The sequence below is a fragment of the Mauremys reevesii genome, linkage group 3, assembly GCF_016161935.1.
Source record: "Mauremys reevesii isolate NIE-2019 linkage group 3, ASM1616193v1, whole genome shotgun sequence".
Taxonomy (NCBI): Eukaryota; Metazoa; Chordata; order Testudines; family Geoemydidae; genus Mauremys; species Mauremys reevesii.
The window spans coordinates 50,583,675-50,608,238 of NC_052625.1; the positions used below are offsets into that span (position 1 = coordinate 50,583,675).

Genomic DNA, 24,564 nt, shown 5'->3' on the forward strand with positions numbered 1-24,564 from the left:
CGGCAGGGTATCCTGTTATATTTCTGATGGTTTATTGCTGCCTGCAGGCAAAATGTGTCACTGAGAAAGTTAAGTCAGTGCACTCAGGTTGACGAGTCCCAAGGAATCTAATCAGGGACTTTGATAGTACTTGTGTATTCCTTTTGTGTGATCTCTGCATTCAAATGATACCTATGACTCCTCTGATGACATCTCTCCCTGTCTATTAAAACGACTGAAGATCTGGTCAAAGATTATGACATTTCTTTAAACTGTTTGAGGATTTGTTTGTTTTTAGCACAGAGGTGTAAGTGACTCTCCAGTCTTATTTCCTGCCCAATCTAACCATTAGTCAGCAATGTCTTTGCATTTGTTTTTCTGATTATGTCATAGGAGCTCCTTTGTTCCCTGGGGCAGGTGCTCTTCATGCACAGAATACAATTTTATGTTGGATCCATTTTTAAAAACGCTCAGTATGGGTCAACGTAGGCAAGAAAGAAACTGACTACAACTGTTTTAGTACAATGGACAAATGTCCACCAGAAGAGTGAGGGAAGTCTCCAAATCATTTATTCCATGCCTATGTTGAGAGAGAGACTTGATATTTCTCAGTTGGGTATTCAGCTTTTGTATGAAATATTTACAAAAACAAAAATACAAAGATCTGATGGCAGCATCCGGGAGAAAGTAAGTACTTCCAACCCCAATGGTTTATATTCAGCCCTGGTGCAAGCAGGTAATTTCAATGTAGTTGCAAACACTTACACCGGTATTGAATATCTAAAACATCTATTTGGCACAAATTTTGGGCTCAATACTCTCCTCAGTGGCTGCCAATGGAAGGCAAGAGGAAAGGGAGCTCTGTCTCATTAGCATCCTGTACTCTTCACCCCTCTGCATAAGAGCCCCAAATCAACTCCACATCCCCCTTGGAAGAGTGTTTCAACTCATGGAGTTCCCTACAGTTTCCACTCTTTTATGTAGGTTATTCTGACTGAGGAGACAACGAGGCTCTTTGTTTCAAATTTTGTTCTTAGATAGCTTGTACTAAAACTGTGGAATCTGAGCTCCTGTAAGTTACTGTAAACAATTAATGAAGTAGAAAACAGCTACACCAAAGCTCAAGTTTTGCTTTCTCTACTTTGGGTAAGTGCATTCTTTCTACCTAAATGACACCAGTGTTTTAACTGAGGAAACTGCTACATCCACAACTGTTGTGTGAACCTTTCACTCCAAGTGCCTCATTTTGAGCTGAGACTAATATCTATTCTCGAGAATATTTTCTCGAAAGCATATGATGCCTTGTCCATACTTACAGACAAAGCCATGCCAGTTTAAAAAAAAACGTTTTTATAAACCGTTTCCTTGCATTGTCTTTTCTGTAGTACAGATAGTACCCTATAAAAGTTAGCAAAGTGATTGGGGATATGTGTGGAGGAAAGTTGCAATATACAAAGCAAGCCACCACAATGCCTTTCAACTCAATTATTAAAAGACAGAATTACAGCCATGGAATTCCTTCATGTTTGAGGGCTAAGTCTTACCAACATCAACCCATCTATGATACGTTGTTTTATGTCTGCTTTGTTTTTCTTCTGTTTCCAAAAAGGGAATGCGCTTCAGAAATGTTACGGCCCACCAGATTTGTTTCATATTTTATCAAAACTAAACATTCAAACATTTTATGGAGATTAAGAGATTAGAGTCCAAGTGTCTTTATTCTTCTGCATGCAAGGTTCTTTCTCTTGCATTCAAATTAAGTAGCACTGCAAGGTATGATGTTAATTCCTGAGGCGAAATGATATATAACACACACAGACACACGCAGACACACAAACAAGTTGGCTTGCTTGTGGTTGCTTTTACAGCCTGGAATCCGTTTCGATCTATGCTTGTTTTAAAAATGCAAACCTACATTGTTCATTTACTAAAAGCCCTGTGCAGTAAGTGTTCAGAATGCTGAACTGATACTCGTGTAACTTCTTCCAAAAATTACAAAAATGTCTACAAAATACATAAACAGTAGTAGTAGTAGTATGCAGGATTCATAATTAGTCACTGCAGAATTCCATATCCTAACCAATTTTATAGTTTTGATAATATATTATATATTATATTATATACATACACACCCCATATATAAGTATTCTAAGTGATGAGTAAAATTTTAGATTTATACCACAATCTGAGAGTGACTAATTACTAGCGAATCCAGCACAAAACTTTGCTATGTGTATTGTCACAGAACTTTTTGTATCCAAACTACCATTGCCATGAACACTGCTTCTGATAATGTCCAAAATAGCAAGTCTCTGGGCTTTTACTAAAACACTTAAGCCAAGTTTTTTTAAAAACAGGAAATGCAGGACCACAGTATGCAAAGAGGCTCTGGAGTAGAAAGTCAGACTAGGAAACAGTTTTATAAAAGGTAATATCCATGTTGGAAAACTGATGCCAGAACTAAAGGGGTGAGGAAATGAACTTTAATTAGCCTAGAAAGTTGTAGGGCTCCTTCAGGAGCTCCCAGCATTCATCACTGGCACAACTCCATCACTGGTATATATGGTTTCTCAGAGGTGCTTTGAATAGCATTATAGTGTGCCTTGTGAGCAGTTCAGGCACTGGGTCAGTTTCAATTATGAACACACACTATAATTCAGAGGTACCTTCAGGTTGTGTTGTGCTCTTAAATCCATATTTAGGCTCCTAAATCCATACTGAAATGCCTAAGGAAGTAGCCTGATTCTCAAAAGCACTATACACACCACAGTCTGTGGGAGGTATTGAGTGCTCAGCACTTTTGAAAATCAGAGCACTTATTCAGGTAACTAAATATGGATTTAGGAGCCTAACTTTAGAAACTGCTTAGTGCTCACATGAGCAAACGGTAGCAGGATTAGGCCCGTAAACTGTTTTGAAATGGTTCGTTACCTACAAGAATTTTCTGTGGATTATTAAAACATTTCATTGACTGGGATGTGTCATTCTGCTCTCTCTCAAAAGCAAATATGAGAAAATTAAGCTTTGGAATGCAAAACAATTTTAGACTTTGGATAATGTAGCTACTATTCCCCCTATAATTTGTCCTCTCTTCAGTTTTCTATTCATATAGCATTTCTCCATTTAGCTGGTTCCAGAGACACTAGGCCAAAGCTGCTTCGACTTCTACCTTATGCATTCCCACCGAGACAAGTGCAACGGGACTTCTCAGTGCAGAACATAACCCTGTTTGACTGATATTGGTAACTCACCATCATAGTTCCCATAGTACCTAGACTCTGTCTCTGTTTGTTGTGTTGGGGACAGAGCTTTTTTAATTGTTCTTTTGGGAAGGATTTAGGATTGTAGCTCAAGACACCGAGAATAATGTCCAGAAATTAATAAATGGTTTAGAAGTATTATTGTTTGAGAAGTTAACAGCTGAGACCCTGATATCAACAATGCAAACAACAGTAGCTGAAGATATTAAAAATTGATGTGCGCCCCTTATGTTCCCTTTAAGCCAATGTCAATTCCAATACACCAGAAAGTACACTGATACTGCTCCGTAAATCATGAGAGAGGAAAAAAAAATCAGTATACTCTCCCAAACACAATATTTTTAAAATGAGAAGCAATTTTCACTTCTAAATGTATTAAACCAAACTGCTCGGTGCAGTACAAGAAAGAGTTAAAGCATTATTAGCACTTGAGATATTGGAGGGAACAGAAGAGATGAAGGAAGGACAGAAAGGATAACATCACAGCCACCAAAGCACATAAAAGGATTCTTGCACTTAGGATAGCAAGGGAAGGATAGATCCATCTTTCATCAGTCATTATATACATTCAAAGCCTGGCTTGTCTGATGAAACTGCCAACAAGAGTGTCAACTATGACGATAAAGTGTCCACAAAATTACTAGGAATTACCTTAACTCGTTGAATATGTCTAACCACCTTACATTTTGTCACAGGCCATAAAACCAAATTTTGATGTTTGCAGGTTGGTTTGAAGTTTTAAACTGGATGATGCATATTAAATAAATAAAAAAGTCTCCTTACTTTCAAAGGTGCTGAGGACTTCTGAGTATCAGGACTCTTATTTAGATACTAAATATGGATTTAGGAACCTAACTTTAGGCATCCAGGTTTGGCAATTTTGACTCACTTACAGCTACACTCGTTTGAAAGTGTACGGGAAAAACAAAAAACCCCGAAGATATGTAAAAGCAGGAAAGATTTGCTAGAAACAAACATGGCTGCTCAATAGGTGAGCAAATATTAATGATTAATTATACTTTAGAACTGTAACACAGCCTGCTTAGTGCTAATGTTTGTAACTGATAGGCATTTAAGATTTACAATTATTTACAGCCTGCAAGAGTTAGGTATTGCAAATTCTCGATCCATGTATTCCACGTCCAGAAAGAATCATTGTAACCATCTAGTCTGTCCTCCTGTATAGTATAGGCCATAGAACTTCCCCAAAATTCCTAGAGCATAGCTTTTATAAAAGCATCCAATCTTGATTTAAAAATTACCAGTGATGGAGAGTCCACCTTGACATTTGGTAAGTTGTTCCAATTACTGACTCTCGCTAGTATAAATTTACACCTTATTTCCAGTCTGAAAGTATCTAGCTTCAACTTCAAGCCACTGGATCATGTCATACCTTCCCCTGCTAGATTGAAGAGTCCATTATTAAATATATGTTCCCCACATAGGTACCTATAGACCAGGGGTTCTCAAACTGGCGGTCGTGACCCCTCAGGGGGTCATGAGGTTATTATGGGGGGGGGTGTCACGAGCTGTCCGGCTCCACTCCCAAACCCCACTTCGCCTCCAGCATTTATAATAGCATTAAATATTTTTAAAATGTGTTTTTAATTTATAAGGGGGGGTTAGCACTCAGAGGCTTGCTGCGTGAAAGGGGTCACCAATAAAGCGTTTGAGAACCGCTGCTATAGACTGTGATAAGTCACCCTTTAATCTTCTGTTTGTTAAGTGAAGCAGATTTTGATCTTTGAGTCTATCCATTTAAGGGAAGTTTTCTAATCCTTTAAATCATTCTCATGGCTCTTCTCTGAATCCTCTCCAATTTTTCAACATCCTTCTTTAAGTGTGAACACCAGAACTGGACACAGTATCCCAGCACGGGTCACACCAGTGCCAGATAGAGCTAAAATAATCGCTCTGTTCCTACTTGAGATTCCCCAATTGGTTTTAGTGAATCAGTAACTGTAATAATCAGTTAGCCACCACCTTCTCATTCTTAGCAGATGACTCACCAGAGATAAAGTGTTCAATCTGGCATGTTGCTCGGGTTAACCCTCTGGCGACTGACATTTCTTCCCTCCTCTCCTTCCAACGCTGTAAACAAATGATCACAGTAAGGTAGAGTCTGTAGGTGTCTATAGTAGCCTGGTAGGGTTAATCCTCAGACTCAGTGCCATAGTCATTTTGATTGCAGTGTGGTTGTAGATGTGTTGGTCCCAGGTAATATATAAATATATATTTACTTAAACCAAATTCTGTTGGTGGAAGGTACAAGATATCAAGCTACACAGAGCTCATCTTCTTTGTGTGTAGCTTGAAAGCTTGTGCCTTCCACCAACAGATGTTGGTCCAATAAAAGATATTGCCTCATCTACCTTGTCTCTTTCTAATCACTTTGGGCTTGGCTACACTTACAAATTTGCAGCGCTGCAGCAGGGTGTGAAAACACACCCTCTCCAGCGCTGCAAATTGCGGCGCTGCAAAGCGCCAGTGTGGTCAAAGCCCCAGCGCTGCGAGTGCAGCTCCCAGCGCTGTCCGTTATTCCCCACAGGGAGGTGGAGTACGGACAGCGCTGGGAGAGCTTTCTCCCAGCGCTGGTGCTTTGACTACACTTAGTGCTTCAAAGCGCTGCCGCAGCAGCGCTTTGAAGTGCTAAGTGTAGCCACAGCCAAGTCTTTCAACAGTCATGAGCAGAACATATCTTTTCATACTTAACTGAGTCACTAGAGGTCTTGTCTCATAAAAGAAAATAATTCGGGGGGAAGAAATTAAATGTGTATATCATTTGACAATCCTCTTTTCACACAGATCTTCCTCTTGGCAATTCTTCACCCATCAGTCATGGCAAAGTAGGTGCCATCTTCACTTTTCTGGTGAATTCAGTGATGCCAGTTATTTGTTACACTCCTTTCTTTTAAACTGTAACAAGTTCCAAAATAAAGAAAAACCAACTTGCTCTTACAACTAATTGCTTTCCACAGGTATCCAATACATTCAGCAATCATATACCACCTGTTTAGTGAGTGGAATCCCCAGCATCCCCCACCTGTCAGAATCTTCTTCAGTACTCCCTGGTATCAGAGGAGATTGTTTTGATCTGCAAGCAGGTCCAAATGGTATTGCAATATTGCCTCATTCTTTTCTTCTAGACAAGCTGTCACTGCTGCACTTATTTTCTAGCAAAGAGGGTTGGGCAAATGATCCTTTCAGAGTAAATGATTAAGCACTGTAGATCAGCAGTCAAATTATTGACTCAATGAAATCATTGTTACTGGAAATGGAATACCCAAGAATGCTCCCAATATCTAAATGCACCAAGAGCGACTGACGGGATCCACCCTGTAGGTGCCTGATGGAGCATTGTACTTTCACAAAGTGACCAGGCTGGTAGTCACCAATCATTTGGTTCATTCAGAATTATTTAAATTGCTGATGCTTAACCACAAGAGTTAGCCTACTAATTTAGCTCACCTGGATTCCTGTGTTCTGGAGTTAATTTGGGATTCTTACCCCCCAGCACTGACAGAGTGGCATAGGCTAGCTCAGCTTTCACTACAGTGAATATAACTTTAATAGCAAAAGAAGGGTGTGCTGAGGATACCTATATGAAGTGAAGAGCAAGGGAAAGAGGCCTCAAGGTTAAAGTAGAATATAAACTGACAATAATCCTTTACTCCACCTTAACTGGTCTCTCAAATGACTGGCTCCATGGAGTTTCTATTACTGGAAAGGGAAGGTCAATTCAAGCTAAAATGCCTAGAAAACTCCATGTCACTGACCCCTTTGCCAGGGGTGGCTCTAGGCACCAGCTAAACAAGCAGGTGCCTAGGGCAGCAACATATATGGGGCGGCATAATGCTGGGGCCCCAGCTCCTACCTGAAGCGGCCTCCTGGGCTGGATCCTGACCGCCCCGGAGGCCAGTAACCAGCCTGTTGTTCTGCCACTGGGTGCGACAGGGCAGGGAGCCGGCTAAGTGAGGAGCATGTCCCTGCTGCTCTCCCGCGGGCAGCGGCCACCCCCAACCCCTCAGGCGGGAGCCAGTAGCGCAGCCCTGCCCTGGCTGCAGAGGATGGGCCTCTCCTCCTCGGCTTGTCCCCGCCACTGCAAGTTGAGGAGCGGCCCATCCTCTGCAGCCAGGGCAGGGCCGTGCTACCGGCTCTGCCTAGGGCTGTGGGGGGGGGGGGGTGGCCGCTGACCGCGGGAGCACGGCGCAAACAAGCCGAAGAGCGGCCCGTCCTCTGCAGCCTGGGGGGTGGGGGTGGCTGCTGACCGCGGAGGAGCAGCGGAAGCCGGTAGCGCGGCCCTTCCCCGGCGGCAGAGGATGGGTGCTCCTCTGTGGCTTGTCCCCGCCGCTCTCCTGCGGTCAGCGGCCACCTCCCACCCCCAAGGTGGGAGCTGGTAGCGCAGCCCTGCTCCGGCTGCAGAGGATGGGGGGAACATGGCGCCCAGGCAGGCCGCTCCTCCTTGGCCTGTCCCCGCCTCCGACTCCTCCTCCTCCTCCCCTCTGCGCCGCCTCCTGCCAGGGGAGGGGAGAGGGGAGCAGAGTGGCAGCCCGAGCTGAGCCCAGCTCGTGCCAGGGCCAAGGCGAAGACCAAGGATGAGTGGGGCTGGGATCCAGCAGCAGTCCCAACCCCTGACCCTGGGAGTGGTGGTGATGGGAGATGAATCCAACTCGGGCCAGATCCGCAGTAAGGTAAGAGTTGGGCTGGGCAGGAGGGTCCCTGGGACCCCTGGGGAGCTTCTGCCTGCTGGAGCCCCAGAGGCTGCTGCCTCCCTCCCCAGCCCCTCACAGCACTCCAGTGCCTGGAGTCTCCTTCTGCCTCCCCTCCTGCAGGGGGCGAGCGACCTGGCAGAGAGGGGCAGCATTTGTCCAGCAAGCGCAGCACCTCTTCCTTGGCTCCTCCAGCCCCAGAACTCTCTCCATTGCATGCCCCTTGGGCTTCCAGCTAGGTGGCCTCAGCGCTGGGAAAACGCCAGCACAGCTGGGTCCAGTGTGTATCTAAGCTCGTGGGGAGCTCTCTCACCCCAATGACTATCGCCTTATCTACGGCAAGTACAGTAATGCAATAGGAGTGTGACGTGAAAAATATGTCACGTTGTGACAGTCACTCAAATCATGATTACGTGTGAGTACTGTGCTGCCCTATAGGTGCCACTTGCGCTAATTTCCATTTCGCATCAGTGACAGTGGTTATAGGGCTAAAATGCCGGGACAAAAAACGAAAATGACTTTCCGGTGCTGCTAACCGGTAACAAAGAGAGAAACGGCAAAAGGTATTTTAAAGAAGTCAACAATCAAGGAGAAAGCTCTAAGCAATGCATTGAAGGTGATTATTCATCAACTGATGAAGACCGATTGAACCAAAGGTAACAGGTAATAAAAGGTAATAATTGGAGATATACTAATCTCCTAGAACTGGAAGGGACCTTGAAAGGTCATTGAGTCCAGCCCCCTGCCTACACTAGCAGGACCAATTTTTGCCCCAGATCCCTAAGTGGCTTCCTCAAGGATTGAACTCACAACCCTGGGTTTAGCAGGCCAATGCTCAAACCACTGAGCTATCCCTCCCCCCTTATCAACTGATAAAGGTGAACAACAATCTGATCAAAGATTATCTTTGCTAACTGATAAAGACGAACAATCACAATCCATCCAAAGATTTACTACTTCAGCTGAAGAGTCCAGAAATGAAGAACTGTTATCCAAATCTAAAACTGAAGAACAATTATTGGAAGGTGACGAGAATGACATAGGATCAGATTCAAGTACATGGCCGACAATAATTACTAATGCAATGCGAATGATTATTGTGAAAAAAGGTCCTTCAAAATTAGATCCTACATTTGAATACCCATTTAATGAGTCAAAGCATCGATTTATGCCATCCGGTATGAAGAAAAAAATGAAAAATGGGGAACAGATTAATAGATCGTGGTTAGTGTATTCACAGACCAAAGATGTCGTTTTTTGTTTTTGCTGCAAACTGTTCTGTAACTCGGACATTTTTCTGGCAACTGCAGGTTTTAATGACTGGCGAAATTTGCATCAGCATTTGAAAGAACATGAAACATCAAAAAATCATTTACCCTCATTGACAAATTGGACTGAGCTGTCAAACAGATTACGTTCCAGTACAACAATCAATGCGGTACAGCAACGTCAGCTAAATTCAGAAATTCTACGTTGGCAAGCGGTATTGGAACGTTTACTGGCAATCATTAATTTCCTAGCTGAACGGTGCCTCGCATTCCGTGGATCCTCGGATACTTTATATGAGAACAACAATGGAAATTTCTTAAAATTGGTTGAGTTATTGGCAAAAATTGATAATGTTATGGCTGAACATGTACGAAGAGTGAAAGAAGGAGAGATTCACACCCATTATTTGGGTAAAAATACACAAAATGAGATAATAGAATTAATTTCTAATGGACTGCGTAATGAAGTTTTATCAAATTTGAAACATGCCAAATATTACTCAATTATTGTTGATTGTACTCAAGATCTGAGCAAAATCGAGCAAATGTCAATAGCTTTACGAAAATTGATGAAAATGCAGAAGTGAAAATTTGTGAATTTATACCAGTGAACGAAACTACTGGAAAAGCGCTCACAGATGTAATTCTACAGAGATTGGAACACTATGGAATACGTTTAGAAAATATGCACGGCCAAGGGTATGATAACAGCTCAAACATGTGAGGACGACATGCAGGTGTACAGCAAAAAATACTGAATTTAAACAATCAAATTTTTTTCATTCCTTGCCATGCACATTCACTCAATATGGTTGTCAGTGATGCCACCAAATCATCTAAAGATGCTGTTTCATATTTTACCACAGTGCAAGCAATTTACAACTTTTTTAGTGCTTCCACACACTGTTGGGCAGTCTTGAAGAAGCATCTTGGATAAAAACTCACACTTAAACCTCTAAGTCGAACTAGATGGGAAAGCGGGATAGACGCTATTAGACCATTCCGATATTCATCAGGAGAGATTTATGATGCACTATTCGAAATAAGCCAGGACTTGTCATATGATTCTTCATTTCGACATGAAGGCGAAACATTGGCTCAGAAGATGATGAAGTTTCAATTTTCATGTTGCACGGTTATTTGGCACAATATTCTAAATCAAATTAATTTGACCAGCAAAGTTATGCAGAACATAACCATAGACATATCCGAGGCAAAGATGATTTTGAATAAAACACTGGAATATTTTAAAAAATACCATTCAGATGAAGGATTTGAAGAAACTGTCAAAGAAGCAACAACAATAGCAGAGGATCTTGATTTTGAACCGACATTTGCACCTCAACAATTCATTCGTCCTTGGGAAAAAACGAGACAGTTTTGTTATGAGGCTCATGATGATCCTATTCTCGATCCAAACCGAAGGTTTAAAGTTGAATGTTTCTATTGTATTTTGGATGTAGCTATAACTTCCACGGAAGAAAGATTTTGTCAGTTGCATGATCATTGTGAAACTTTTGAATTTTTATACGATATTGGAAATATTAAAAATCAGTTTTCCAAAGAAGACCTCATGAAGCAGTGCCAAGACCTACATTTAGTGCTCAGTACTGATAATGTTGCTGACACTGATATAGTAGAATTGTATGATGAATTAATAGCTTTTTCTGAGCTAATAAGTCCTAAAACTGCTCCTCTAAAAGTATTAGAATTTATAGCAAGAAATGATTTTTTCACTCCAAACACTGCTATAGCATTACACATTCTTTTAACATTACTAGTATCAGTGGCTTCTGGTGAGTGCAGTTTCTCAAAACTGAAATTACTAAAAAAATTATTTGAGGTCCACCATGTCTCCAAAATCGTATGTCAGGACTTGCATTAATTTAAATTGAAAGTACCATTGCAAAAAAATTTAGATTTCACTGACTTATTAAAAGACTACACAAGTATACAAAACCAGAAAAATTCAGTTAATATAAATTCTTTTAATTTATGAGAAACTGGAAGACACTAACATTTTTCATTACAGTGTATAGTTGAACTCAAATTGTTTGTAATTGTGTTTTTGTTAAAATTAAATGTTAAAATTACACGAGTAGGAAATTGTTTTATTTCACTAACTACAAATTTTCTGTTTTCATTTTTTAAAAATTTTAAACAGTCAAAACAAAACTGCAAAGTGCAAATATGTGTAAAAGCCAAAAAAAGCGCCCGGGGGGGGGGGGAGCCAAAAATGTTTTTGCTTGTGGCAGCAAAAAACCTAGAGCCGGCCCTGCCCTTTGCTGCAAAAATATTCAAAAACAAACAACAAACAACAACAACAACAACGACTAGTAATGCACAAAACTAAGTAAGAGCAACAAATGAAGTTACTGAGTGGGGTAAGTAATTTGCTGTCTTCTGAAGAAATCAATAAGGTAGACCAGCTGCTCAGAAAAACAGGGAAATTACAGTAATAATTTTTCATGTAACAAGCTAACTCCCACTGACATTAGTCTATAATGTATAGAAATTTCATCATTAACACAGCACACACACTTACCAGAATCCTCACCTTTCCTACTCCCTACTCTGCCCATACAATAATTTGAAGCAGCTATCCTGGAACTAGAGAAAAAAAATCACTTAGTGGCAACAATGCGTTTTATATATCCTTGTAACTCCAGAAATAATTTACAGCAAGGTAGATTGAACCACTTCTTTATAGGCCAAATACAACACTTGATAATGAATTACAAGACTGTCCCCAATGTCCCATTTCAACAACAGTAAAAATTATAATTTCTGTAAAATGCATACAACTGATATTATATGTGTATTCCTCTAAAATCGATGGTTTAATATGGCCATGTTGATTTTCCAATTCTTAGCAGATTAGCACTGTAACAAGATGAATACTGGTACATGATGTGGTATACATAGTTTAGATGAAACGTCAGTACAGGTAGTTTAGAATAGACAGGCCATATAGCTATCAGAAACTGTAAATACTTCCTCAGTTTGCAGCAACTAAGGCTGTTTCAAAATAAAGTAAGAAAGTGTCTGTTTGGAGAAGTTGGAACGCTGTTAAAGAAAAACAGGCACGGAATGTAATTTCGGAAGAAACAACCACTTAGTACCTTTCATACCAAGATCTTAAAGTGCTTTACAAAATGTGGGTAAGCAGTATCAATCCCACAATATAAATGGCAAAACTGAGACCCCCCCACAGAAAGTTCAGATGAGTTGCCCAACAACACACAGCAAGTTAGTGACTTTCAGAAACAGAACCCAGGCCACGGTTAGTCTCAAATCTCAACATCCTATAACCACCATACATGCAGCCTAAGCAACTTTTACATCTTTAACCGTGCTCTTGGGATTGTGATCAGAAACCACCTCCTAACATAAAAAAAAAAGTGCTCTGTTACAGTTAGGAAGATTATTTTGTCCACACTGAAAGCTATAGTCAGTCAATTCTATAAAAGTAGAATAAATTATACAGAAAAGCATTCTGTTGAACAAGTGAAGGTCTCACTATGCTCAGCTAAATCAGCCTCCATTGTATAAGTTCGCCAGTTCTCCAATGGCCTGGTATAACACTGGGCTCAAATCACTGAATAATGAGGATCTCTCTTCCATGGGGAAACTCTCAAAAATTAAAACCCAATTAATCAAGTTTGTAAAATCACTTACTCTTCAAAAATTGTCAAGCCTGAATGTTAAATCTGAGAAATGAACTTTGTTTCTTTCAATCCATAATTACCTCCTTATAGAAGCTAAAAGTGTTTTAAATTTTGCCTGTACAAGGGAATGTCTGAAAGGACAATTTCCTGGAGGAATGAGGCTGACTCCCGCATCAGCGAAAATCCCACTTTCTACTTGCATGTGTAATTAAATATATTAAATATTTTCCAAAAAGACAAATTGGACAAAATGTTGAAAACAGTTCGCACTACAGGGGACACCAGATATTAATCCCCTTAAAAAGAGATGAGAGAAAATGTAATATATGCTTGTAAGGGGAACTTATCTTTTTTCAATAGATAAATTAATGACTACCTTTTCGGGAAAGGTATATTTTCCACTTGGCAAGTGTTAACATATATTAGTCTCCAAGCACAGCTACATATTTCAAATATCTTAAAATGCTATGCAATAAATTATATCATTTGTTTTCCAAATCTATAATAGCATTTATTTATTCAGAGTAAAATTTTACAATTACATGAAAATATCCAATAAAGTATGTTTTGAACTGAAAGAGAAATTCAGTCTATTGTGAAACACAAGAATTAAAGGGACACTCTCAGCCTGACAAATCACACTTCTGTCTGAAAATATTTTACGTACCCTTGTTACAATTAACAACATAAAGTGACTATACTTGAAAGAGATCAGAGAAAAGTTTTTTTTCCCCATTTACTTTGTCATTTGACAGCCTTGTCTATAGTAGGGTGACCAGACAGCAAATGTGAAAAATCAGGACAGGGGGTGGGGGATAATAGGTGCCTATATAAGAAAAAGACCCCAAAATCAGGACTGTCCCTATAAAATCAGGACATCTGGTCACCCTAGTCTATAGTCAATTTCATTGTTTCCCCCGTCCTACCAATTTTCAGAGGAAATCAGAGAACTGCTTGAGAGGTACCACTTCCTTCCCAAGAGCCGATCCAATAATGGACTCTCCCATGTTCACCCCACAAATTGTTGAATGTGTACCACCACACAGAGAAGCAGGCTCTCAAACAAACACCATTCCCAAAAACCATTCCACCCACAGAGGAGGGCTCAATACAGCTTACTGCCCATCGCCTATTCCATATTGTGGCATCTGGTGAGGCTTCTCTCTATAGCTCCTTGAACTTCCAGCTTCTGAGCAGCTAATGTAGAAACACCCCAGGCACCTGAGGCTACCAGCTCTAAAGATTCCTGTAAATAGCAGCAGTGGTCAGCTCAAGCTCCTTTTGCTGGAGAGCTCCTGCCTTCCTTCCCCGCCTTTGGGCAGCTGCTGGTGACTGGGGATCCTATGGCATCCCTCTTCCTTTTGCTCTTCACCATGGACTCCTCTTAGGAGGCTCTGGTCCCTTCTTACTTCTTCTGATGAGGTTGTATATGCCATTGCTATTCCACGTGACAGGCCTAAAAGGCTTCATGTGCAGCCACAAGTCTGACACCTATTTAGGACTGGCTCTGTCTATACAGTCATGCCGTTTCCCTTGTTGGTCATGTGTGCCTTTAACACAGCAACAAGGGAGAAACATTTTTAAAATAGGGGAGTGTGATGGTAAAACCAAAATACAGCAATTGGCAGGAGGATTCAAGGGCAAGCTTAGTCCCTGAAACTACTTTTGGCTCATTTTAAAAACTGATTAGGTTTTAAGTTAGTAGGGTTCCTTTAAAGTTCTGACTTGCTTCAGTAAACTGCAATGTGAAAACTGCAATTCAAGTTATTGTGACCCTCCAAATAGTACAGGCCGATAGGAAAAATAATGACTTTGCTATGGACCAAAACTTGGCCTCATCTGAAAAGCCAGCGTAAACTGGCAAGGTAGGCAACATTTTTTTCCTACAGGCTGTAGTGCACCAGAGGAGACATTATATCCTCCTGAAGCATGAAAAAGGTATTTATGTCCTACTAATATTGGGAAAGATACTATTGGTACTGAGTTCTTCAAAAGGCATTCTGGTAGACCACTTATTTGGTGGTTCAACTCCTCAAGGGGATATGCCAGAAAATGCATTGGACCCTCCCCATGCCTGATACCAACAAAAGTGTGTGCTGCATCTCACTTTTGGCAACTCAGTCTTCAAAAAAAGGAGCCCAGCAAGGGGATATTGAACTAAGGACCTGCCTAGACTAACAAAAATTTGCACTGAAATAACCACATTGATGTAGTTACACTTATGCAAATCCTACGGGTATGTCTTCACTTCCGGCCGGATCGGCGGGCAGTGATCGATCCAGCGGGGATCGATTTATCGCGTCTAGACTAGATGCGATAAATCTATCCCCGAGTGCTCTCCTGTTGACTCCGGTACTCCAGCTCAGTGAAAGGCGCAGGCAGAGTCGATGGAGGAGCAGCAGCAGTCGACTCACCGTAGTGAAGACACCCCAGTAAGCAAAGCTAAGTACATCGACTTCAGCTATGTTATTCACATAGCTGAAGTTGCATAACTTAGTTTGATCTCTCTTTCCCGCCCCCACCCAAGTGTAGACCAGGCCTAAGTATAGATCCATTGCACAGATGCAACCATAGTCTTGCACCAACCAGTGAAGTTTATCTACACTGAGTGGTTGCATCAGTGAAATGTCTTGGAATAGCTATAGCAGTACCAAAAAAAAAAAAAAAAAAATCAACAGTAAGGACAGGGCCTTAGAAACTTGCAATGGTGCCTGGGGTTTAGGCAACTATACTACATTTCCCTATCAAGGGTCATTTGTATTTGTATGTCCACATCTGTGGAGATGGATGTGATCCCCTGTAATGAAACATATGGTCTTAAAGTGGCATTGTTTGCAAACAGGAGGAGAGATTCTTCTGACAGGAGAGATTAAACATGAAGCATTCTGCAGGCTGCCCCTCTTAACCCATCTTTGGTTGGATCCTCTGCTGTGCTAAAACTAGTAGGCTACTTTGTGAATGGGCACAATGCCAACCTAACAGATGGCCAGGAGTGAAGTCATGCCAAAGAACCAGAATGTGCATCTAATTTGGTAATTATGATCTGAATTCCCCTCCAGAAATATTCAAATGGCAGTCTATGCTTAATTTCCAGGCTGAAATGTAAGAGAATATGATTATATGACTTCAGCTCAGGAATGGGTTAATTTTAAAAATTAAAAAGAAAACAAATCAGTTCGTCAGCCACAGAGGGAAAACTGTGGGCTCCTGTCATTCAGGATTAGTGTTCCTCAAGAAGAGGAAAGACAAGCATTAAGATTAAGCCTTTATCCTCAAACAGTTATCCATGAGGGTCACCTGCAGATCTTGGCCAAAAGTGTTCTGTGGCTTTGCTGGAATAATTTATGCTGAATAGAGATAAAAATGAGGAACCGATGGCCATTTTACAAAGCATTAAACACAGCTTTCCTGTCCACAAGAAGTAAAGAGCTATTGGTTAGTCATAAGCAAGTGACAGAATATGTACAGCTCAGTGGAAACAAAAAACACCAGATATAAAAATGTGTGGATATTCTTTGAACTGTTGACAATTACTGTCTTGCTTTTGATTTACTGTAGCACAGAACTGTCTACTTTAAAAGAAAAAAGTCATGGTGGGGGAGTAAAATTGGGATTGAATTGTAATTCCTTTTTCTATATTTGAACAATGTACACATTTTCATACTTTAATGCAGTGGTTCTCCAACTGTTATCTGCAGACCTCTGTAGGCGCAGGATCTTCTCATGGACCATTTCCTCACCATCAACCCTAATCCTTTCCTTCTTGTTTTCCAAAATGTTTCATTCTGCAATCACCAAAAGCTAAGTAAACCACAACTTGAGAATCCACAACTTTAATGCATCCCCCATTCCCTTCATTTTTTCTTCCAAAGCATTTATTTTAAAGATCCTCTTCTTCTTCTAAGACAGCCAGTGGTGAAGGATTTACAGCTTTTTAAAACAAAACTATTAAGAGTAATATCACTATCAATCTGAGGATTTAAGAGAGGTTTGTTTTGTGTAAATAAAAAATAAATTCCCAATTCACCTTTAATCCTTATTATAAAGCACTAGGTTCTAATATTTGAGAGATTTAAATGTAAGCAGAGAGGCACACTGGTGGTGGTACTCATGTTGTCAATACTTGGAAACTATCTTTCCAAGTCCAGTGGCGCTGTAAGGATTTTTCAGTCCTGAGCAGGGAACTTAGCCACATTTCTTCCATTAAATTAAAATTAATGAATGATATGTGGCTAAATCCCCTGCACTTCTTTGAAAACCTCAACCAGGCATTTATCACTGAAAGACCTCGTCTATGAAACCTGCTCTCTGTGATAGTCTGCCAGAGTTTGACAATCTTGTAGGTATAATGCAAATCTTTCTGCTTTATAAATTACCACTGAGGCAGGAATGCGTAGGTGCAAAATATAACTTGGGCAACTCAATTCAATCAACCAGTTAGGATGATTCAAAAGTTTTGTTTGTTTTTAAATTGTTACTATGGTTATAGACTTGATTTAAAAAAAAAACTAGAAGATTTCAACCAGTCGTTTACTAAACATTTCCTTTTTAGGTCTACACGGATTAAATGATGATACACCAGACCCTCGCTAGAATGCAGGATTTGGGATCCATGCCAAGTACCGTGTTATAGTGGGGACTGCGTTAAAATGAAATTACTGTATTCAGTAAATGTCACATCCATAAAATATAGAAAACCTTAGAAAATAAACTCCTACTTGAAGGAAACAATAAACAAGAAAAAAATGTTGCTTTATTGGAGATTTAAAGTAGATATTACAATAAACAGGTCTAGTTTTTCTTAAAGTCGGTGAGTTGCTTTTGCTTCTTGCTGCTGTGCTGCTTCCACTTAGCAAACTGCAAAAAAGACTACATAGCTGCATAATTTTTATAGGCTCAACGTCTTGCATCTCAAACCATCTCAAAGCAGTCTCTAAGCCAGCTATGGTTGCAGTTGACGTTGGAATGACATCCACTTCATCTTCCTCCTCTTCTTCCATGGTGAGGGCCAGTTCTTCAGCTTCTGGAATGTTGTTTGGTCGTACTGCCTGAAGAATTTGGTCATCCGTTAGACTTTCAGCAACAGGACAAAATTCTTCTGCTTCATCGTCACCTCTTATCCAGGACTCGATATTTTGTGGCAGAACAGTTACCCTGAGCCCAGCCAGTTGCTGGCACAGCTCCTGCATCCACTCCATGTCTGTTCTTCCAACTTCCTCCTCTGTAAATCCCATGAAGTCGAATTCCTCGTCAGACCGTGATCGGCTTTCTTCATTTTCTTATAGGAGCGGGTGGCCAAATGACTCTCTCAGTCCCACCATCCAACAGTGGTTTATCGTTTCAGCGCGTAATAAATTCCAGGAATCACCGCCAATGTAAAAGAAGTATTTTATAGTCAGCTTCTTCAGAAAATTGGTGACAGACAACTCACTTCCTATCATTTGTTGTACCAAGTTCCGTCGACGGCGCTGCTTAAAAATGGTGATGACACCTTGAACAAGTGGCTGGATTTTGGAAGTCATGCTTTTAGGTAAGTATTCAACCTGCATTTTACTGTCACGGGTTCTGAGTCTTTTGGCTGGAGGATGCGCTGGATAGTTGTCTAGCAAAAGAACAGCCTTTTCTAAGTGTTTGTAGTGAGGCGGCCTGGTACCCAGCCGCACCGGAGGAGGAAGAGCCCAGCCGGAGGCCAGACTGGGCGGAGCTAAAGAGCTCTGAGCCCGCCCCGCAAAGGGTCAAGCGCCGACCCGGAAGTATAAAGGTGGGCCTTCCGAGCTCAGTGGGAGGCCAGCGACCGGAGCGAGCAGACGTCCCTCCGGGAGCTCGGTACCGGCAGGCTCCTACCCTTCCCCAGGCTCGCTACCCAGAGGAGCTGCCGGAGCTCCCCCACGCTCGCTACCCAGAAGACTCGCCAGAGCCACCCTGGACCGCTGTTCCGGAGGAGTTCCCAGACTTGCCACCCAGCCCCAGCCGTGACGAACCCATGCACCTGGACTCGGTGGAGGACAACCCCAGGATCCAGGTAGGCCCCGAGGGGGAGCTTGGAAGTGGCCCGGGGGCAGCCGACCTAGTCTGACTGCAGCAGACCCAGAGCTAATGTCAGTGTGTTGCGGCCAGGATCCCCACTGACACAGAAGCAGCCTGCCTGCCACAGTTAGGGCCCCGGGCTGGGACACAGAGGAGTGGGCGGGCCTGCGTGTCCCCCCTGCCACCCCACTCACGGGTGGCAGTCTCCCCCTCGCCCCGACGCCCTGACTCTGGGCTTTATAGACTGACCTGCTTGATCAGCCCCTACCTGAGGGCCTGAGCCCTGCACCAGTGTTTGTTGCCCCGCCCTGATCCAGGGCCTGGGCTTTATAGACTGAACTACTTGCTCGGCCCTTGCTGGAGGGCCTGAGTCCTGAGCCGGTGGTGTCACCCCTGTGTAGTGAGGCGGCCTGGTACCCAGCTGCCCCGGAGGACAAAGAGCCCCTCCCCTAACGGCGGATCCTACATATTTTACCCGCAAATGCTTTCGCACTGAAGGGACAGATTCGGTGAAGAACCATTGTTCAAAAATCTCTCGTCATCCAGGAATTTTTGGAGTTCTTGTATGAAAACGACAGGCAATTCACATTTATGTGATGAAAGCACCGAGGCATGCGAGACTTTCCAATGCATAATGGTTTTAATTTATGCTTGCCTGTTGCAGTCACACAAAACAATAAAGTAAGGTGATCTTTGCCTGTTTATATCCTCTCACATTAATCTGTTCTGACAGCCAGGGTTTTATTGGGCAACATTTTATAATAAATTCCTGTTTCGTCTGCATTGTAAACTTGTTCCTCCGAGTAACCCTCTGCCTGTAACATTTCCCTCAGCTTCACAGGGTTCGATTGCGCGGCGCTGGCGTCAGCAGAGCACTTTTCTCCTGAAACTGCAATCTGAGAGATTCCATGTCTTTTCTGAAATCGCAATAGCCAATCCGAACTCGCCTTAAAATTGCTGAATTCACAATTAAGTTCCTGGTCAAATTTTTCCGCTTGCATGGCTATAAGCGCACCAGAGATCAGAGCGCCTTTTTTCTGTTCTTGTACAATCCACGTGTATACCGCAGAATCAAGATCGGCATCATTCGTTAAACGGGCTCGTTTTTTTGACAGCCATGCTCTTCATCCAGGTTATGAATGTAAGTTCCGAGCTTTTCAGCATTCTTTAGCTTTCCACAAAAGGTGTGGTCGTTAATGCCAATATCACGGCTAATCTTTGCCTGGGTTTTGCCATTTGAAGTCATTCGATGGTATCCAATTTCTCCTGCACCGAGTAAGCCTTCCTTTTGCCCAACATTTTTTTAAAAGATAAATACCTGTAAATTTTTATCACATTACATTTGTATGACATTCTAGGACTACAGCAATCATCTTAGGGCTTGTCTATACTACTGCACGGGGTTGATCTAAGATACGCAACTTCAGCTACAGTATGTGAATAGCTGACGCTCTCCTGTTGACTGCGCCTGTGCTCCTCATTCTGGTGGAGTACTAGAGTCGACAGGAGAGCGCTCATCGGTCGATTTATCGCATTTATACTCAAAAAAATTGTACTGTACAGTACTTACATTTGGGATCCATGGCCGTGACCGCATTATAGCTGAATTTGCGTTATATAGACACACGTTCTAGCAAGGTCCGGTGTACTTAGGGCTGGTCTTCTCTAGTGGAGACCCGCTAAATCGACGGCAGAGTGTTCTCCATTCAACCCCGGTACTCCAGCTCTCAGAACAAGCGAAGTTGACCGGAGAGCGTCTCCCGTCGACGCAGCACAGTGAAGACACCAGGGTAAGTTGACCTAAGCTACATCGACTCCAGTTAAATTATTCACGTAGCTGGAGTAGCATAACTTAGGTCGACTTACCCCCACAGTGAAGACACGTCCTTAGTAATGTAGTAGTAGAGAAAGAACTAACAGGGATTTGTAGAGGATCTTTAATTCATGACAGACTCTGTTAGCAAGAGTTAGGCTAGCTGTAACCCTACTAACGCGAGATTTGTAGAAGCGAGGATTGTGTGAGGTGAGTGGAAAAGAATTGTGTGAGAAGTTGTTTCGACCTTGTGTAGATAAAACGAAATGTAGACTGGGTCTCTTAAGTGAGAAAAACAAGATATCAGGATGACCTATGTATAAACAAAATGCAGCTGTTGCTTATTATTGTCTGTAACAAAAGTATAAATGCTTGCTGTCATTGTTTACCTGTTGAGAGACCTGTCTAGGAAGGGGAGACCCTATATCCTAGTGCACTCTCTCCCTGCTGTAGCTGCTAAACAGAATAAAGTATCTGACTCTGCTGCACCCAACCAAAAAGTGAGAACTGAGTTTTTCTCCGACAGTACCTAGGAAAAGAGAAGAATCACAATGTAAAGAAAATTACTGCTGTGGAAATAAAAATAATTAGTATCATGAAGGCTTTATATCAAGTGGCAACTTGCCCAGTTAAAGACAACACAGACTTGAGTGAGTAGTGGTGTGAAACCTTCTCCCAGCTCTCCTGTTTGACACTGCCATAGACTTCATTATAAGAAAGCATAGAAGAATACAGCAATAGGCATCATCACATGGCTTAATAAAAAGTACCGAAGAGACAGTGCTTCGACTTTTAGCAGGTTAGCAGCTTGAGTTAAAGCCTATAGTTGAACTCAAGATCCTAATCCAAGTTGTTGTGGCTTCACTGCTACTTTAAACTGGATTAGCTAATTTGAGTTAAGAACATTTTTTTTCCTGCAGTGTAGACAAACCCCAAATGACAGCTCAACCAACAAACAAGCCAAGACCAAAAGATTGTCCAGCATGGCAGGCAAACTATTAGGCAGCTGGAAGAACTTGTAAAAGGAACCAACCAAAAGAATCCCTACATCAAATAGTATTTAGAGAGGGAAAACTTATGGGACTTAACAATATAGAAGACATGCAAAGAGCAGCCCATGATAGACAGAGATAGTGGCACCTTGTTCATGCCCTAGGCAATGTCTGATAGCATCAGAAGGCTTCAGAAATAACTCTGGGCTCCTAGAGGTCAGTGACCTTGCGTTCTTATCTACTATTCATGACCACATATGAAACTTGTCCCTTCTCTTCAACTATCTTCAACCTAGGCAATTTCACACTAACAGCATCTCATCTGAAAATGTTGAAGTGTTATAACAGAAAAAACTATGTCTAAACCCCGCCCCCGCATCCTTTTAAAGCATGGTGGCTGCCTTCAAAAAACAATCAACTGAACCAAACCAAACAAACAAAACCTTATGCCCACTATATAAGGTACCTGCATATTCCAAACTTCTTACCTGGATGTGAACCACAAACAAACTATGCATCTCAAATACCAGAAAACCAGTTCAGGCATGTTTTGCAACCGAAGGCTGGCCTGCTATACTGCTAGAACAGGGCCTCATCCTCCCTGATTGAACTAACCTCATTATCTCTAGCTTGCTTCTTGCTTGCATATATATACACACCTGCCCCTGGAAATTTCCACTACTTGCATCCGACGAAGTGGGTATTCACCCATGAAAGCTCATGCTGCAAAACGTCTGTTAGTCTATAAGGTGCCACAGGATTCTTTGCTGCTTCTGCTATACTTAGGCACCATATCTGCAAGATGCTTGGAGCTCTCAACCTCTATTTTAGTCAATGGAATTAGGAGGCGTCAGCACCTTGCAGAGTCAGCAGAAAGGCATTCTATAGGAGGCACTCAGCAAACGGTAGGATCAGGTCTTTGCATGTGAATTTGGGGTCAGAGCACCTAAATGGGCATTACAGCTGAACAACTCATTTAGCTCTGCCAGTTGTACAAGCCATTGAACAGAGAGGAATACTCTCATGTTTTCCTAGCCTGAGGGTTATCACCACAGTGGCTAAACAAGCCTGAGGAAATTTCACAGAGGTAGAAAGGTGAAGGTCTGTTTGTAAAAGGGAGGGAAGGTGGAGGGGAGGAGGGGGGAAGAGAAGGAATTTATATCCTAAAGTATCAAAAGAAAAATAAATCAAAAGGTTAAGTAAAACCTGTAGAATCACTTCATCTAATTACAAAGAGGAGTAAATCACTTTTTTCTTTTATCTTAAACATGATAAAAAATAATTAGTGAAACAGGAACTTGTAATAGTTGTCTGCTGATGTAATATGTGACAAAGGAAGTATTGTTTAGCCCTTGAAACACATGAGAAAATCTGGAGATTATTTTAAGGACAATTCTATTGTTTACTAAATTTTCTGTAATTAATTTAACATTTGTTTAATATGTATAATTTTATATTTTCAGTACAAAAGAATTAACTTAGAATAAGCTGTTAAAAGTCTCCACCTCTTTCATGCATTAAACTTTAAATCAGTACTTCCTTTGTCAAAGTACAGTGCTGATCCTCCAAACCTTTGCCACATGAGCTGCCTAATTGGCTTCAATGGTACTAGCTGCAGGAGTAAGAACTATCAGCATGTTTAAGGCTTTTTGGAATTGTTACCTATGTCAGCAGACCATGCTTCTTGCTGAGATGCTGCAGTACCAAGGCAACTAATCATGACATGCATCGAAATCATTCATGGTCACGGAGATACTGAATGCGTCAAACAGGAAAAATAGATTGACAGTTCAATTGTTAGATATTTTAGTACATATTCACTGTATTAGAATGTAATATATTACATGTATTACAGTATCTGTTAACATAACAGTACTTTGCCTTTACATAGCATTAGAAAGAGTCCACATTTTGAATTGTATCTGTATCTCCTGCACTAGGTGCTGTACTCTCTCTAATTATGTTGCTCTACAACTGTCTCATTCAAAAGGTCATTGTCTAAATAATACAAGTCTCAAATGTACATCTTTCAAACTGTGTTCACTCTCGGCTCACACTCTTACTCTTCACTCATTTAGGACTGGACAAAATACAGCGGGCTGCAGCCCCACAGTGGCAGGAAAAGGATAGAATAATCAGTTTTTCAGGCTTACCAGGCATGAAAGCCAGGTATTTTGTTTGATTTATTATTATTATCATCTCCACCACGACCACCTTTGGCCCTTAGAGTGTGTTCTTGTAATTTCTCACTATGTGTCAACTAACACATCTGTGTTTAAATAAGCTCTGTACACCAACTACTACCACAGATGTTTGACAATGTCCTTTGCCCACACTTCCACCAATTTCACACTGTGTTGTAATTTATTCCTACAGGTTTTTTTTTTTTAAACAAAAGATCAAAGGGCAAGGAAACTCTGAGGTATTGGTATCAAGTGCATTTTTGACATTCTGCCTTTAAACGTGGTGTGCATGTTAGTGGGGCATATCTGTTATAAAATCCAATGTGATAATTTTAATTAACATTTCAAGGTTACACACACAGATTAAAAGTGATTATTTCATTATCTGATGTGTTTACGATCCCAAGCAGAGGAAATATAACTGTGGAGATATATTTTCTGGGCAAGTCTAGACATTACTTTTTCAAGCAGAACCCTACAATGAGCATGTCAATAGGCAACATGACACTGCTTTCACAAAGAATATTACTGCCTACAGTCTAACAAAATGTCTTAGTTTGCAGGCTTATGAAAAACCATAGAAAAGAACAAGGCTTGTGTTGCAAGTAAATATGGTTGGCTACATAAACTGAAGGCACAAAAATAAAACAAAACAGCTGCTAGAT

The 24,564-nt window shown here is 41.5% G+C and overlaps 1 protein-coding gene across 4 annotated transcripts in view; it reads right to left on the reverse strand.

Moving 5' to 3' along the window:
* PTPN14 (protein tyrosine phosphatase non-receptor type 14) overlaps window positions 1-24,564 on the reverse strand; it is a 190,468-nt gene that overhangs the window by 140,633 nt on the left and 25,271 nt on the right. The window contains exon 2 of one of the 4 annotated variants that reach the window (XM_039530998.1): window positions 5,249-5,330. The exons of the other annotated variants lie outside the window; for them this stretch is intronic. The gene's annotated coding sequence lies outside the window, so the exon portion shown is untranslated. The remainder of the gene's footprint in view (window positions 1-5,248; window positions 5,331-24,564) is intronic. 4 annotated transcript variants of the gene reach the window in all.